The sequence below is a fragment of the Monodon monoceros genome, unplaced genomic scaffold (assembly GCF_005190385.1).
Source record: "Monodon monoceros isolate NGI ecotype Baffin Bay Population unplaced genomic scaffold, NGI_Narwhal_1 Super_Scaffold_20, whole genome shotgun sequence".
NCBI lineage: Eukaryota > Metazoa > Chordata > Mammalia > Artiodactyla > Monodontidae > Monodon > Monodon monoceros.
The window spans coordinates 56,767,086-56,784,369 of NW_021703777.1; the positions used below are offsets into that span (position 1 = coordinate 56,767,086).

Here is a 17,284-nt window from a genome sequence, read left to right on the forward strand (position 1 = left end):
AATACAATATTCATAATAATAACACAAATATATTCCATGTGAAAGACAGGTTGGTAACTATACATAGAAAGCTTTTAGATAGCTGGGATAGTCTCATTTATTAAATATTATAGTTTATATCACTATTTAACATAATAGTCTTGCTTTTTACCCATCTCAAAAATTGATGTCTTCAGAAGAAACTACTCTGTAATTCATTTCCTAAGGCCTAATATTTTCTATAAGTTGTCAGTATTATGAGAAATGTACTTCATGGGGTGACACATTAACAGGGAATGATCTAATTCTGAAAAAACATATTTAGAATCTTTATTGAAGAAAGTTCTATTCCTCACACTCAACAATATTTTATATTATTGTGGAAAAATACCGTCTTTCAGAAAAATCTGTATCTGAAGGTTGATATAAATAATAAGCCACCTGCCCTGGGCTTTTCTGAAATTCCTAAGTGAGCCTTTCAACAAACTCTTAAAAGAATAAATTGGTATCCTCAAACACGTTATGGTTATGTATCTTTCAAATTAGATTCCATTATTATTTTAAGATATTGACTAATACAAGTCAGGGAAAATTCAGGGAAATTATAACATATTCATGAAACTCATCAAGCAGCATCTTCTTTATCTTATAAACATTTGTCTCATTGGAGACAATTTGCCTAGATCACAACAAGAAAAAAAAAAAAGAATCAATGGGAAAAAAGAGTCAGGAAAGAATGGGTTCATAATACAAACTTTGAAAAAAAATCACAGATTTCAAGTGATACAAATCTAAGATAATTTCAGTGGAAGGGATAAATTGAGCTACTATGCACAATAAATAAAACTACAGGAAATTTTTAAAACAAGGGAGAAATACCATTTTGGATAGTTACTTTTAGGTGAGATTTTTGTGCATTGACCTAAGCTCATGTCTTCAATTGTTGGCAAAATCACACTCATTTCTCTCCACTGACTTTTTTTGAAAGCTCAGTATCACACGTGTTAGAAGACAAAAATGGAATATATGAAAAGTTATGCTTAGGAAGTTGTAAATGGGGTTCTCCTTTTAAGATTCCTTATCTCATTAATTTACAAATCTTATTTTTAGCAATATTTCTAGGACTCTTAAGAACTCTATGATACTTATACTGTTAAAATTTATCATCATCCTCAATTATGGATCTTTATCAAGTAAGTGTAGTGTTCACTGGACTGTATGCCTCATTATAGGTCAGTTAAAAGCTTTACCTAAGAGATGCACTTCATGCTATGGCTAGATTAATAACAAACCTGAGTTCAGACTGACAATTAGAAGAACCATAACTAAGCACCTTAAAAATTATTTAATCAGAAGAGCTTCAAGATGGCGGAAGAAGAAGGTGTGGAGATCACAGGACATATTTAGAGTGATGAAAGGGAAAAACCTACAACCAAGATTACTCTACCCAGCAAGTATCTCATTCACATTCGACGAAGAAACTAAAACCTTTACAAAGCAAAAGCTATGACAATTCAGCACCAGCAAACCAGCTTTACAACAAATGCTAAAGGAACTTCTCTAGGCAGGAAACACAAGAGAAGGAAAAGACCTACAATAACAAACCCAAAACAATTAAGAAAATGGTAATAGGAACATACATATAGATAATTACCTTAAGTATAAATGGATTAAATGCTCCAACTGAAAGACACAGACTGGCTGAATGGATATAAAACAAGACCCATACATATGCTGACTACAAGAGACCCAGTTCAGACCTAGGGACACAGACAGACTGAAAGTGAGGAGATGGAAAAAGATATTACATGCAAAAGAAAATCAAAAGAAAGCTGGAGTAGCAATCCTCATATCAGACAAGTAGACTTTAAAATAAAGACTATTACAAGAGACAAAGAAGGACACTCCATAATGATCAAGGGATCAATCCAAGAAGAAGATATAAAAATAGTAAATATTTATGTTCCCAACATAGGAGCACCACAGTACATAAGGCAAATATTAACAGCTATAAAAGGGGAAATCAACAGTAACACAATCATAGTAGGGGACTTTAAAACCCCGCTTTCACCAATGGACAGATCATCCAAAATGAAAATAAATAGGAAACACAAGCTTTTAATGATACATCAAACAAGATGGACTTAATTGATATTTATAAGACATTCCATCCAAAAGCAACCAATACATTTTCTTCGCAAGTGCTCATGGAACATTCTCCAGGATAGATCATATCTTGGGTAACATATCAAGCCTTGGTAAATTTAATAAAATTGAAATCGTATCAAGTATCTTTTCTGACCACAACATTATGAGACTAGATATCAATTATAGGAAAAAAATCTGTAAAAAATATAAACATATGGAGGCTAAGCAATTCACTACTTAATAACCAAGAGATCACTGAAGAAATCAAAGAGGAAATCAAAATATACCTAGAAACAAATGACAGTGAAAACACAACGACCCAAAACCTATGGGATGTAGCAAAAGCAGGTCTGAGAGGGAAGTTTACAGCAATAAAATCCTAACTCAAGAAACAAGAAACATCTCAAATAAACAATCAAACGTTACACCTAAAGAAATTAGAGCACAAAAAAAAAAAAAAAACAAAGTTAGCAGTTAGCAGAAGGACAAACATCAGAGAGATCAGATCAGAAATAAATGAAAAAGAAATGAAGGAAATGATAGCAAAGATCAATAAAACTAAAAGCTGGTTCTTTGAGAAGGTAAACAAAATTGATAAACCATTAGCCAGACTCATCAAGAAAAAAAGGGAGAAGACTCAAATCAATAGGGTTAGAAATGAAAAAGGAGAATAACAACTGACACTGCAGAAATACAAAGGATCATGAGAGAATACTGCAAGCAACTCTATGCCAATAAAATGGACAACCTGGAAGAAATGGACACATTCTTAGAAATGCACAACCTTCTGAGACTGAACCAGGAAGAAATAGAAAATATGAACAGACAAATCACAAGCACTAAAATAGAAACCGTGATTAAAAATCTTCCAACAGACAAAACCCCAGGAGCAGATGGCTTCACAGGTGAATTCTATCAAATATTTAGAGAAGAGCTAACAGCTATCCTTCTCAAACTCTTTCAAAATATAGCAAAGGAAGGAACACTCCCAAACTCATTCTAAGAGGTCACCATCACCCTGATACCAAAACCAGAGAGAGATGTCACAAAGAAAGAAAACTACAGGTCAATATCACTGATGAACATAGATGCAAATATCCTCAACAAAATACTAGCAAACAGAATCCAACAGCACATTAAAAGGATCATACATCATGATCAAATGGGGTTTATCCCAGGAATGCAAGGATTCTTCAGTATATGCAAATCAATCAATGTGATACACCATATTAACAAATTGAAGGAGAAAAACCATATGATCATCTCAATAGATGCAGAAAAAGCTTTTGACAAAATTCAACATCCATTTAATATAAACCCTTCAGAAAGTAGACTTAGAGGGAACTTACCTCAACAAAATAAAGGCCATATATGGCAAACCCACAGCCAACATCGTCCTCAATGGTGAAAAATTGAAACCATTTCCTCTAAGATCAGGAACAAACCAGGGTTGCCCACTCTCACCACTATTATTCAACATAGTTTTGGAAGTTTTAGCCACAGCAATCAGAGAAGAGAAAGAAATAAAACGAATCCAAAACAGAAAAGAAGTAAAGCTGTCACTGTTTGCAGATGACATGATACTATACATAGAGAATCCTAAAGATGCTACCAGAAAACTACTAGAGCTAATCAATGAATTTGCTAAAGTAGCAAGATACAAAATTAATGCACAGAAATCTCTGGCATTCCTATACACTAATGATGAAAAATCTGAAAGTGAAATTAAGAAAACACTCCCATTTACCATTGCAACAAAAAGAATAAAATACCTAGCAATAAACTTACCTAAGGAGACAATAACCTGTATGCAGAAATCTATAAGACACTGATGAAAGAAATTAAAGATGATACAAATAGATGGAGAGATATACTATGTTCTTGGATAGGAAGAATTAACATTGTGAAAATGACTATACTACTTAAAGCAACCTACAGATTCAATGCAATCTCTATCAAACTACCACTGGCATTTTTCTCAGAACTAGAACAAAAAATTGCACAATTTGTATGGAAACATAAATCACCCTGAATAGCCAAAGCAATCTTGAGAAAGCAAGAGAGCTGGAGGAATCAGGCTCCCTGACTTCAGACTAAACTACAAAGCTACAGTAATCAAGTCAGTATGGTACTGGCAGAAAAATAAAAATATAGATTAATTGAACAGGATAGAAAGCCCAGAGTTAAACCCATGCACATATGTTCACCTTATCTTTGATAAAGGAGGCAAGAATATACAATGGAGAAGAGACACCCTCTTCAATAAGTGGTGCTGGGAAAACTGGACAGGTACATCTAAAAGAATGAAATGAGAACACTCCCGAACACCATACACAAAAATAAACTCAAAATGGAATAAAAATCTAATTGTGTAGGCCAGACACTATAAAACTCTTAGAGGAAAACATAGGCAAAACACTCTATGACATAAATCACAGCAAGATCCTTTTTGATCCACCTCCTAGAGAAATGGAAACAAAAACAAAAATAAACAATGGGACCTAATGAAACTTAAAATCTTATGCACAGCAAAGGAAACCATAAACAAAACGAAAAGACAACCCTCAAAATGGGAGAAAATATTTGCAAATGAAGCAACTGATAAAGGATTAATCTCCAAAATCTACAAGCAGCTCATGCAGCTCAATATCAAAAAAACAAACAACCCAATCCAAAAATGGGCAGCAGACCTAAATAGACATTTCTCCAAAGAAGATATACAGATTGCCAACAAACACATGAAAGAATGCTTAACATCACTAATCGTTAGAGAAATGCAAATCAAAACTACAATAAGATATCACCTCACACTGGTCAGAATGTCCATCATCAAAAAATCTACAAACAATAAATGCTGGAGAGGGTGTGGAGAAAAAGGAACCCTCTTGCACTGTTGGTGGGAATGTAAATTGATACAGCCACTATGGAGAACAGTATGGAGGTTCCTGAGAAAACTAAAAATAGAACTACCATACGACCCAGCAATCCCACTACTGGGCATATACCCTGAGAAAACCATAATTCAAAAAAAGTCATATACCAAAATGTTCATTGAAGCTCTATTTACAATACCAGGACATGGAAGCAACCTATGTGTCCATCGACAAATGAATGGATAATGAAGGTTAGGCACATACATACAATGGAATATTACTCAGCATAAAAAGAAACGAAATTGAGTTATTTGTAGTGAGGTGGATGGACCTAGATTCTATCATACAGAGTGAAGTGAGAAAGAGAAAAACAAATACCATATGCTAACACATATATATGGAATCTAAAAAAAAAAGGTTCTGAAGAACCTAGGGGCAGGACAGGAATAAAGACGCAGATGTAGAGAATGGACTTGCGGACACGGGGAGGGGGAAGTGGGACTTCGTCTCACTGGGACGAAGTGAGAGAGTGTTATGGATATATGTACACTACCAAATGTAAAATAGATAGCTAGTGGTAAGCAGCTGCACAGCACCAGGAGATCAGCTCGGTGCTTTGTGACCACCTGGAGGGGTGGGATAGGGAGCGTGGGAGGGAGGGAGACACAAGAGGGTAGAGATATGGGGATATATGTATATGTATAACTGATTCACTTTGTTATAAAGCAGAAATTAACACACCATTGTAAAGCAATTAAATTATACTCCAGTAAAGATGTTAAAAAAATTATTTAATCAAAAGCCAACTGTTAAAAAAGGTAACATAAAAGATTATACTAATGCCCATTAAAATAATGAATTAAATGTGATTTCAAAAGTGCAAAAATTTTTTTAATCAATAGTCTCAAAAGTTTGGACTTGAGGCCCATTTTACAATGAAGTTGGAAGTTCGGAGTGGAATCTTACACTAAAGTTGACATTTTTCAAGCACTAGCCTATAAAGGGATTTCTAGAACTAATTTCATTCCTTGAAATAGCTCTAAATATATATCCTTTGAATTATATATGAAGGTATTTATATTCTACAACATAAAATGTACACTCACACAACTTTAGTCTTATTCCACATAAAATTTTCAACTTAGATTGCAATTGCCCTAGCTTCTTGGTGATTAGTATTTCTCTCTCCAACAAATATTTAATGAGGAAGATGGCATATATGGTAAAAAGTATTAATAAGGTATTTATTATAGTCTATAAATACTATTTTACAATTCAATGGACATTTTTATTTTTCCAACAACTTTTACCTCTTTTTTTCTAAATTGTCATTAGGTAAAATTTAACTTTTAATTCTCTGGTCCTGGTCTAATGTGAAGAAATTGGCAGGAACTGTAGCATAAGTAAAGCGTGCCTCTGGTACTGCAGGTGACTCAAAATTAAGATTTATTAGGCAGTTGTACTTCGGAGAAAATTATTATGGTCTTGCCTATGTCGTGACTGGCTGTAGCCCATTCATCATTTATTTGCTAGTTTCAAGACTAAAGTAAAATATCCTATAATTTTAGTTGAAGTAAGTACACACAAATCAAATTCCCATAACAAAAACTGGCAAGGCAAACATGATTCGTCACTGAAAAGCTTAGTAACATTTAGGATTGGCCAGTCATTGCCCATCATCTAATTCTGATTCTAGAAGCTTCCCTCACCTGAAAAAATAAACAAAAAACATGCAAACAAATTGCCTGCATACAGAAAACATGCTTACCACTGTATCCTTCACAAGTTCACAATGCCTGGCACATAATACATACTTGATGAACAGCTACTGAATTAATACAAAATCCACAGAGGTGATTAATTCTGCTTCTCAATATTTTAAGCATGTAGTAAAAAGAAAAACGTGGCAAAAGAGAATCTGGACTTGTTATATAGACTCATACGTGCAATGCATATCTGCATGATGTCTTTCAATATTTTAATGCATGGGGAGGAAAGTAAAATTTATAAGCAGTTTGTTTCTTCAACTCATTAAATGTAAAACCAGAGCAAAAAAAAAAAAAAAAGGCAAAGAGGAAAAAGTATATGAATGGTTCCGAGGGTTATATTGGCAAGAAAAATTTGTTGCTATAAAACAGCCTGTGACAATCTAAAAACACAAGTGGAAAATACTCCCTTTACACCTCTCTGTTATGAGATCATAAATAAATGAATTGTATGATGACAACTCTGCTAGGCCTTCTTTAGGACCTCTTGTCTTTAGCCTGGTCCAATATCCTGAATTCCACATTATAGCTGTCGTTGTTCATGTCCAAATTTCCTTGGAACTAGTTTCTCTCCTTTTCCCTCTTCACTTTTAACCCCCAAACTATTTTCATTGTCCATTCAACCTCCATAAATATATTTATGTATTTCCTTAAAGTGATTTCCTTGTTGTCCTTTGTCCTCCTTAACATCTCAAGCTATATCCTGTGGTTAGAGTAAATGACAAATTCAGACTAAGCGTAATTGTATTCTGTATAAAAGGAAGAAACAGGGAAAAAAAAGAAGAATAAATTTTCCCTTCATTCCCCAACAGTTCATAAAATAGATATAGTCATGTTATTGTTTAGAAAAATAAGATGTTATTAGTTCTATATTAGTTCTGTCCATATTTGTACCATACGCAATACTTTTGAATTGTGTTCCTTAATTAGAAAAGGTATAGATGAGAGAGCATATGCATGCATTGCCAAGTTTTTTTTAAGTTGTATTGCAAATTACAGAGAAATAAAATTGTTGCACGCCAAAAATTGTTAGAACTAAATTGCTATAACTAAGAGCTATGAAATTGTCTCTAATTCTAATGTAGCTTAAAATTTCTTTTCTTTTAAACTGCAAGTCATACAACACATTTTCTATCTATGATTTAAAGGTTCCAAATGAGTAGAATGTTATAATACAATGATGCCTCTGGATCTCCGTAATATATAAATAAAAAGATACTTATGAGTAGCATAGGATAGTAATGAAATATTAAATAATTTATAAACAAATATTTTCATCATTGAAATGTAGTAGTTTTGTTTTTGTTTTTGCGGTACGCAGGCCTCTCACCGCTGTGGCCTCTCCCGTTGCGCTCCGGACGCGCAGGCTCAGCGGCCATGGCTCATGGGCCCAGCCGCTCCGCAGCACGTGGGATCCTCCCGGACCGGGACACGAACCCGCGTCCCCTGCATCAGTAGGTGGACCCCCAACCACTGCACCACCAGGGAAGACCATGTAGTAGTATTTTGAACAGAATTATTTTCTTGGTTACATTTGGCTTACACTATGAAAATACATTTGGGTACACTTATCACAGGCCAGCTGGGCAGTTAAGGAGATGGCAGAAAGGCAAACTAAGTAAGTAATAAGCAAATCAGTCTTTGATGAAAATTTGCCAGTGCATTATCTACAAACAAAATCATCTATAAGTGGATAACCAAAAGTTCACAGTAATATTTTATATCAGTATAGTACTAAGTAAACAAAATGTTTTCATATGAATCACTTTCTTTAATTCTTTAAACAACACTGTGATATGGTGCTAGTTACTACCATATCAGAGATAAGTCAACTGAAACGCAAAAGGATTTGACCCAGGTCAACACTAGTAGGTGGCAGAGTCCTATCATTTCTCTAATATCATACACTGGTTCTCACAACATGTAAACTCAATGAAACACAGTTTGTTGCATTCTTGCTCTCCGTTTCCTTTCTGTCACCAAATCCAAGCAGGAGTGTACTTTAGAGGAGATTAATAACATAAATGGAAACTCCCTAAGCTCAGGCACTGTGTCTATTATAAAAACTAACAATAATTAAGTATGTACCACATGCCACATATTGCATATGATACTAATTTAATCATCTCACAACAACCTTATGAGGTAGATAGTCTCATTATCTTAAGTTTTCTAATGACAAAACAGGCACAAAGATGCATGGATCTTTTGTTAATAAGTAGCAGAGCTGGAATTCAAATCCAAGTTTTGATCTTATTCATCACTGCATCTTCAATGCCCAGCACACAGAAAGACCTCAATTAATATTTCTTACGCCTCCATGCAATGATGAATTGCGCTGTGGTATTTTCAAAGAAAGGAACTGAATGTCATACTTTTCAGTGCTATCAAGCCTGAGAATGGTGATGCAATCCATATCTCCAGAGAAGATAAAATAATAGAAAAAATGGGTTCCTCATTTCTTGGCCAAGGAAACGAGATATTTCTTATCACCAGAAACAAACCAGTTCTGAATACCTCATGTCCTGTTAATTATTATTCTGAAGCAGAGAAAATTCTCTCTTTTTCCATTTCACATCCACCAAGAAAATACAGAAGCACTTCAATAAATAGAAATAAAAAGATCTATGAAGTTCATTAATTTTTTGGTATATTACATACGAAAAATTCTGACAGACATCTGTCTCTTTCAGTAAACAAAGTGCTAATCCTTTATTTAATGAAAGACAAGGGTAATCTCTGCAGCTCAGCTTCTAAATTATGTTTTTCAAATGATACCCATGCATCAGTGAAGAAAAGTGCCGCTCAAGCACCTTGTATTACAATGGCTTTACATAATGTGTTTCCAAAATTATCACCTCCTAATGAATTTCATCCTGGAGTGTGTAGACTGAAAATGTCAATAATTTATAAAATGCTTTCACTAGTCCCATTATAATTTAAGCACTTAAATACAATATCTATAGATGCTGCAGAAAATGAGACTGCCTTTTATTTTGTATTAACTTTCCATTCCATTGTTGTATCTGTAAAATCTTTCAAACTGTTAATTTAGCCTTTTAAAAGAAAATGGTGCTATTAGTTGACTCCTTTGTGAATCTATTGGAATAGCTTCTAGTGAAAATAGTAATTTTCAAAGTTATTATTGGTAACAGTTAAAGTCAACAACACATTTGGTTCATCTAAGATGTACCCTTGTCATAATGATTTGTCACCACTATGTAAAAACCATGTGGCATTTAGAGTTGCTAAATAAAAAACAAAGGCAGAGTCCCCTCAGAGAGTACTAGACTATATATGCATATTTATATATTAGATCTGCTGACTGCATTTTTTATGTGCGAGGCCCTCAGAGCTGTGAATACAGAGATAACTAATAACAATCATAATACCTAACAGTTACTGAACATATACTATGTGAATAGTCATCCAGTAGATCATTTTCTTTAATCCTCAAAGAAACTGGATTTGCTGGTACTATTATGAATATGTTACAAGGGAGGAACTGATCTCTGCCTTAGGGAAGCTTATAATAAGTGGTGATTTTCAGTTTACCAATAAGTGGTATTCAGTTTACCACCAATAAGTTCCTTTTAAATGCTTTCAAAGGAGCTAATATAAAAAGATTAAAAATAGACAAGAGGGCTTCTCTGGTGGCACAGTGGTTGAGTGTCTGCCTGCCGATGCAAGGGACATGGGTTCGTGCCCCGGTCTGGGAAGATCCCACATGCCGCGGAGCGGCTAGGCCTGTGAGCCATAGACGCTGAGCCTGCGCGTCCGGAACCTGTGCTCTGCAACGGGAGAGGCCACAACAGTGAGAGGCCCGCGTACCGCAAAAAAAAAAAAAAAGACAAGAGAAGTGAAAGGCAGAGAAAGGGGAATTGTTAAGAGAAGCTGAAGTTAGAAACACACAGCATAACAGTTTGACTACCATCAAATTTCTTGTGGAAAATGTTATCCATTTGCTCTTGAGAAATACAGTTTTCACTGATGCCTATTACTAGGTTCTATGGATCCAGCTCTGCATATCTAAAAAAATAAAATACTCAAAATGAATCTAAATAAAGTCCCAGATAGTTAGTAAATACCTTATAATTAATGTTCCCAGGGTTCTAGGGCTGAAAGTTCTTTTTAGGTATCTAGTCCCAGCCAGTATTTTACAAATTAGAAAAATGAAGCCAGAGAATTAATAGCCCCAAATCAGTTTAATTTTTGAATTATGTTGTTTTTTGTTTTTTTTTTTTTGCCGTACGTGGGCCTCGCACTGTTGTGGCCTCTCCTGCTGCGGAGCACAGGCTCCAGACGCGCAGGCTCAGCGGCCATGGCTCACGGGCCCAGCCGCTCCACGACATGTGGGGTCTTCCCAGACTGGGGCACGAACCCCTGTTCCCTGCATCGGCAGGCGGACTCTCAACCACTGCGGCACCAGGGAATCCCTGAATTATGGTTTTAATAGTATTAAAAACAAATTATTAAGTAATGTGAATATTTTGAGACACTTAACAACTTTATGCATTGTGAGGGCAGAAATAGCTATCCTAATTTTATTGATGAGAAAAACCAGAAGCTGAAAGAAGTCAAGTTACTTTACTTTTGACTAAACATTATTCTTTCAGTCTTCACCAGAGCTCTTAAGATCTTGTGAATTATTCTTGGAACTGAAAATTTTTATCATCACTTGGTGCAAGAGAAAGGGACAACAAAACCCACAGTGACATTCAGTAAGGAAAAAAAGAAAACATTTTGAAGAATAGCTTAGGAATCTGAGGACCTACTACGTACTACGGTACTTTGTAGATCTCTTCCAAATATCCCAACCAACCTGAACTAGATTCACTAGCCAAAGAGCAGAAAATATTTTTTATTCAGTAATAGCATAGATAATAATATAAATATGATTTTTGGAACTATAAACAAAAAAACAAAATTAATCTCAGAATTCATTAGTAGAAAATATACACCAAAAATATCATATAGAAAAAGTGCTTCAGATGATTCTAATGTGCAGCCAAATTTAGGTGCCACTGCTTAAGCTTTTGAACCGCTGCTACATATTTTCACCTCATCTTCCTATGAGAATATCCAACTGTATTTTTTTTTCTTTTTCTTTTTTTTAACTGTCTTATTGAAAGATTTACTGTCTTAAATAAGATTGAGAAATTAATGCTGAGCGGGACGAGGGGAAGATGGCGGGACGAGGGGAAGATGGTGGAATGAGAGGAAGATGGCGGAAGAGTAAGATGTGGAGATCACCTTCCTCCGCACAGATACACCAGAAATACATCTACGTGTGGAACAACTCCCATAGAGCACTTACTGAACGCTGGCATAAGACCTGAGACCTCCCCAAAGGCAAGAAACTCCCCACGTACCTGGGTAGGGCAAAAGAATAAAGTATAAACAGAGACAAAAGGATAGGGATGGGACCTGCACCAAGGGGAGGGAGCTGTGAAGGAGGAAAGGTTTCTACACACTAGGAAGCCCCTTCGCGAGCGGAGACTTTCGGTGGCGGAGGGGGGAAGCTTCGGAGCCGCGGAGGAGAGCGCAGCCACAGGGGCGAGGAGGGAAAAGCGGAGAGATTCCCGCACAGAGGATCGGTGCCGACCAGCACTCACCAGCCCAAGAGGCTTGTCTGCTCACCTGCCGTGGCGGGCGGGTATGGGAGCTGAGGCTCAGGCTTCTGTCAGAGCGCAGGGAGAGGACTGGGATTGGCGGCGTGAACACAGCCTGCAGGGGGCTAGTGCACCACGGCTAGCTGGGAGGGAGTCCGGGGCAAAGTCTGAACCTGCCGAAGAGGCAAGAGACTTTTTCTTCCCTCATTGTTTCCTGGTGTGCGAGGAGAAGGGATTAAGAGCGCTGCTTAAACGAGCTCCAGAGACGGGAGCGAGCCGCGGCTAAAGCGCGGACCCCAAAGACAGTCATGAGACACTAAGGCTGCTGCTGCCGCCACCAAGAAGCCTGTGTGCGAGCACAGGTCACTATCCACACCCCCATTCCGGGGAGCCTGTGCAGCCCGCCACTGCCAGGGTCCTGGGATCCAGGGACAACTTCCCCAGGAGAACGCACGGTGTGCCTCAGGCTGGTGCGAAGTCACAGAGGCCTGGGCCGCCGCAGGCCCGCCCCGCACTCTGTGCCCCTCCCTCCCCCCGGCGTGAGTCAGCCAGAGCCCCCAAAGCAGCTGCTCTTTTAACCCCGTTCTGTCTGAGCGAAGAACAGACGCCCTCCGGTGACCTACACACAGAGGCAGGGCCAAATCCAAAGCTGAGCCCCTGGGAGCTGTGAGAACAAAGAAGAGAAAGGGAAATCTCTCCCAGCAGCCTCAGAAGCAGCGGATTAAAGCTCCCGCAATCAACTTGATGTACCCTGCATCTGTGGAATATATGAATAGACAACGTATCATCCCAAACTGAGGAGGTGGACTTTGAGAGCAAGATTTATGATTTTTTCCCCTTTTCCTCTTTTTGTGAATGTGTATATGTAAGCTTCTGTGTGAGATTTTGTCTGTATAGCTTTACTTCCACCATTTGTCCTAGGGTTCTATCAGTCCATATTTAAAAAAAATTTTTTTCTTAATAATTATTTTTTATTTTAATAACTTTATTATATTTTATCTTACTTTATTTTCTTTCTTTTTCTCTTTCCTTCCTTCCTTCCTCCCTCCCCCTCTCCTTTCTTTCTTTCTACTTCTGCTAATTCATTCTTTCTACTTTTTCTCCCTTTTATTCTGAGCCATGTGGATGAAAGGCTCTTGGTGCTGCAGCCAGGAGTCAGTGCTGTGCCTCTGAGGTGGGAGAGCCGACTTCAGGACACTGGTCCACAAAAGACCTCCGAGCTCCACATAATATCAAAAGGAGAAAAGTTCCCAGAGATCTCCATCTCAACACAAGCACCCAGCTTCACTCAACGACCAGCAAGCTACAATGCTGGACACCCTATGCCAAACAACTAGCAAGACAGGAACACAACCCCACCCATTAGCAGAGAGGCTGCCTAAAATCATAATAAGCCCACAGACACCCCAAAACACACCACCAGACGTGGACCCGCCCACCAGAAAGACAAGATCCAGCCCCATCCACCAGAACACAGGCACTAGTTCCCTCTACCAGGAAGCCTACACAACCCACTGAACCAACCTTAGCCACTGGGGACAGACACCAAAAACAATGAGAACTATGAACCTGCAGCCTTCAAAAAGAAGACCCCAAACACAGTAAGCTAAGCAAAATGGGAAGACACAGAAACACACAGCAGATGAAACAGCAAGATAAAAACCCACCAGACCTAACAAATGAAGAGGAAATAGGCAGTCTACCTGAAAAAGAACTCAGAATAATGATAGTAAAGATGATCCAAAATCTTGGAAATAGAACAGACAAAATGCAAGAAACATTTAACAAGGACCTAGAAGAACGAAAGATGAAACAAACAATGATGAACAACACAATAAATGAAATTAAAAATACTCTAGATGGGATCAATAGCAGAATTACTGAGGCAGAAGAACGTATAAGTGACCTGGAAGATAAAGTAGTGGAAATAACGACTGCAGAGCAGAATAAAGAAAAAAGAATGAAAAGAACTGAGGATAGTCTCAGAGACCTCTGGGACAACATTAAACACACCAATATTCGAATTATAGGGGTTCCAGAAGAAGAAGAGAACAAGAAAGGGACTGAGAAAATATCTGAAGAGATTATAGTTGAAAACTTCCCTAATATGGGAAAGGAAATAGTTAATCAAGTCCAGGAAGCCCAGAAAGTCCCATACAGGATAAATCCAATGAGAAATATGCCAAGAAACATATTAATCAAACTGTCAAAAATTAAATACAAAGAAAACATTAAAAGCAGCAAGGGAAAAATAACACACAAGGGAATCCCCATAAGGTTAACAGCTGATCTTTCAGCAGAAACTCTGCAAGCCAGAAGGGACTGGCAGGACATATTTAAAGTGATGAAGGAGAAAAACCTGCAACCAAGATTACTCTACCCAGCATGGATCTCATTCAGATTTGATGGAGAAATTAAAACCTTTACAGGCAAGCAAAAGCTGAGAGAGTTCAGCACCACCAAACCAGCTTTACAACAAATGCTAAAGGAACTTCTCTAGGCAAGAAACACAACAGAAGGAAAAGACCTACAATAACGAACACAAAACAATTAATAAAATGGTAACAGGAACATACATATCGATAACTACCTTAAATGTAAATGGACTAAATGCTCCCACCAAAAGACACAGATTGGCTGAATGGATACAAAAACAAGACCCATATATTTGCTGCCTACAAGAGACCCACTTCAGACCTAGAGACACATACAGACTGAAAGTAAGGGGATGGAAAAAGATATTCCATGAAAATGGAAATCAAAAGAAAGCTGGAGTAGCAATTCTCATATCAGACAAAATAGACCTTAAAATAAAGAATATTAGAAGACACAAAGAAGGACACTACATAATGATCAAGGGATCAATCCAAGAAGAAGATATAACAATTGTAAATATTTATGTACCCAACATAGGAGCACCTCAATACATAAGGCAAATACTAACAGCCATAAAAGGGGAAATCGACAGTAACACATTCATAGTAGGGGACTCTAACACCCCACTTTCACCATTGGACAGATCATCCAAAATGAAAATAAATAAGGAAACACAAGCTTTAAATGATACATTAAACAAGATGGACTTAATTGATATTTATAGGACATTCCATCCAAAAACAAGAGAATACACATTTTTCTCAAGTGCTCATGGAACATTCTGCAGGATAGATCATATCTTGGGTCAAAAATCAAGCCTCAGTAAATTTAAGAAAATTGAAATTGTATCAAGTATCTTTTCCAAACACAATGCTATGAGACTAGATATCAATTACAGGAAAAGCTCTGTAAAAAATACAAACACATGGAGGCTAAACAATAAACTACTTAATAAGGAAGTGATCACTGAAGAAATCAAAGAGGAAATAAAAAAATACCTAGAAACAAATGACAATGGAGACACGACGACCCAAAACCTATGGAATGTAGCAAAAGCAGTTCGAAGAGGGAAGTTTATAGCAATACAATCCTACCTTAAGAAACAGGAAACATCTCGAATAAACAACCTAACCTTGCACCTAGAGCAATTAGAGAAAGAAGAACAAAAAAACCCAAAAGGAAAGAAATCATAAAACTCAGATCATAAATAAATGAAAAAGAAATGAAGGAAACGATAGCAAAGATCAATAAAACTAAAAGCTGGTTCTTTGAGAAGATAAACAAAATTGATAAACTATTAGCCAGACTCATCAAGAAAAAAAGGGAGAAGACTCAAATCAATAGAATCAGAAATGAAAAAGGAGAAGTAACAACTGACACTGCAGAAATACTAAAGATCCTGAGGGGCTTCCCTGGTGGCGCAGTGGTTGAGAGTCCGCCTGCCTATGCAGGCAACACGTGTTCATGCCCTGGTCCTGGAAGATCCCACATACCACAGAGCGGCTAGGCCCGTGAGCTATGGCCGCTGCACCTGCACGTCCAGAGCCTGTGCTCCGCAACGGGAGAGACCACAACAGTGAGAGGCCCACGTATCGCAAGAAAAAAAATAAAAGATCATGAGAGATTACTACAAGAAACTCTATGCCAATAAAATGGACTACCAGGAAGAAATGGACACATTCTTAGAAATGCACAACCTTCTGAAACTGAACCAGGAAGAAATAGAAAATATGAACAGACCAATCATAAGCACTGAAATTGAAACTGTGATTAAAAATCTTCCAACAAACAAAAGCCCAGGACCAGATGGCTTCACAGGCGAATTCTATCAAACATTTAGAGAAGAGCTAACATCTATCCTTCTCAAATTCTTCCAAAATATAGCAGAGGGAGGAACACTCACAAACTCATTCTACGAGGCCACCATCACCTTGATACCAAAACCAGAGAGAGATGTCACAAAGAAAGAAAACTACAGGCCAATATCACTGATGAACATAGATGCAAAAATCCTCAACAAAATACTAGCAAACAGAATCCAACAGCACATTAAAGGGAACATACACCACGATCAAGTGGGCTTTATTCCAGGAATGCAAGGATTCTTCAATATATGCAAATCAATCAATATGATAAACCATATTAACAAATTGAAGGAGAAAAACCATATGATCATCTCAATAGATGCAGAGAAAGCTTTCGACAAAAATTCAGCACCCATTTATGATAAAAACCCTGCAGTAAGTAAGCATAGAGGGAACTTTCCTCAACATAATAAAGGCCATATATGACAAACCCACAGCCAACACCGTCTTCAACGGTGAAAAACTGAAAGCATTTCCACTAAGATCAGGAACAAGACAAGGTTTCCCACTCTCACCACTCTTATTCAACATTGTTTTGGAAGTTTTAGCAACAGCAATCAGAGAAGAAAAGGAAATAAAAGGAACCCAAATCGGAGAAGAAGCAGTAAACCTGTCCCTGTTTGCAGATGACATGATACTATACATAGAGAATCCTAAAGATGTAG

The 17,284-nt window shown here is 37.3% G+C and overlaps 1 protein-coding gene across 4 annotated transcripts in view; it reads right to left on the reverse strand.

Moving 5' to 3' along the window:
• The window catches only part of ADGRL3 (adhesion G protein-coupled receptor L3), an 865,234-nt gene that overhangs the window by 325,433 nt on the left and 522,517 nt on the right, over nucleotides 1-17,284 (reverse strand). The window lies entirely within an intron of this gene.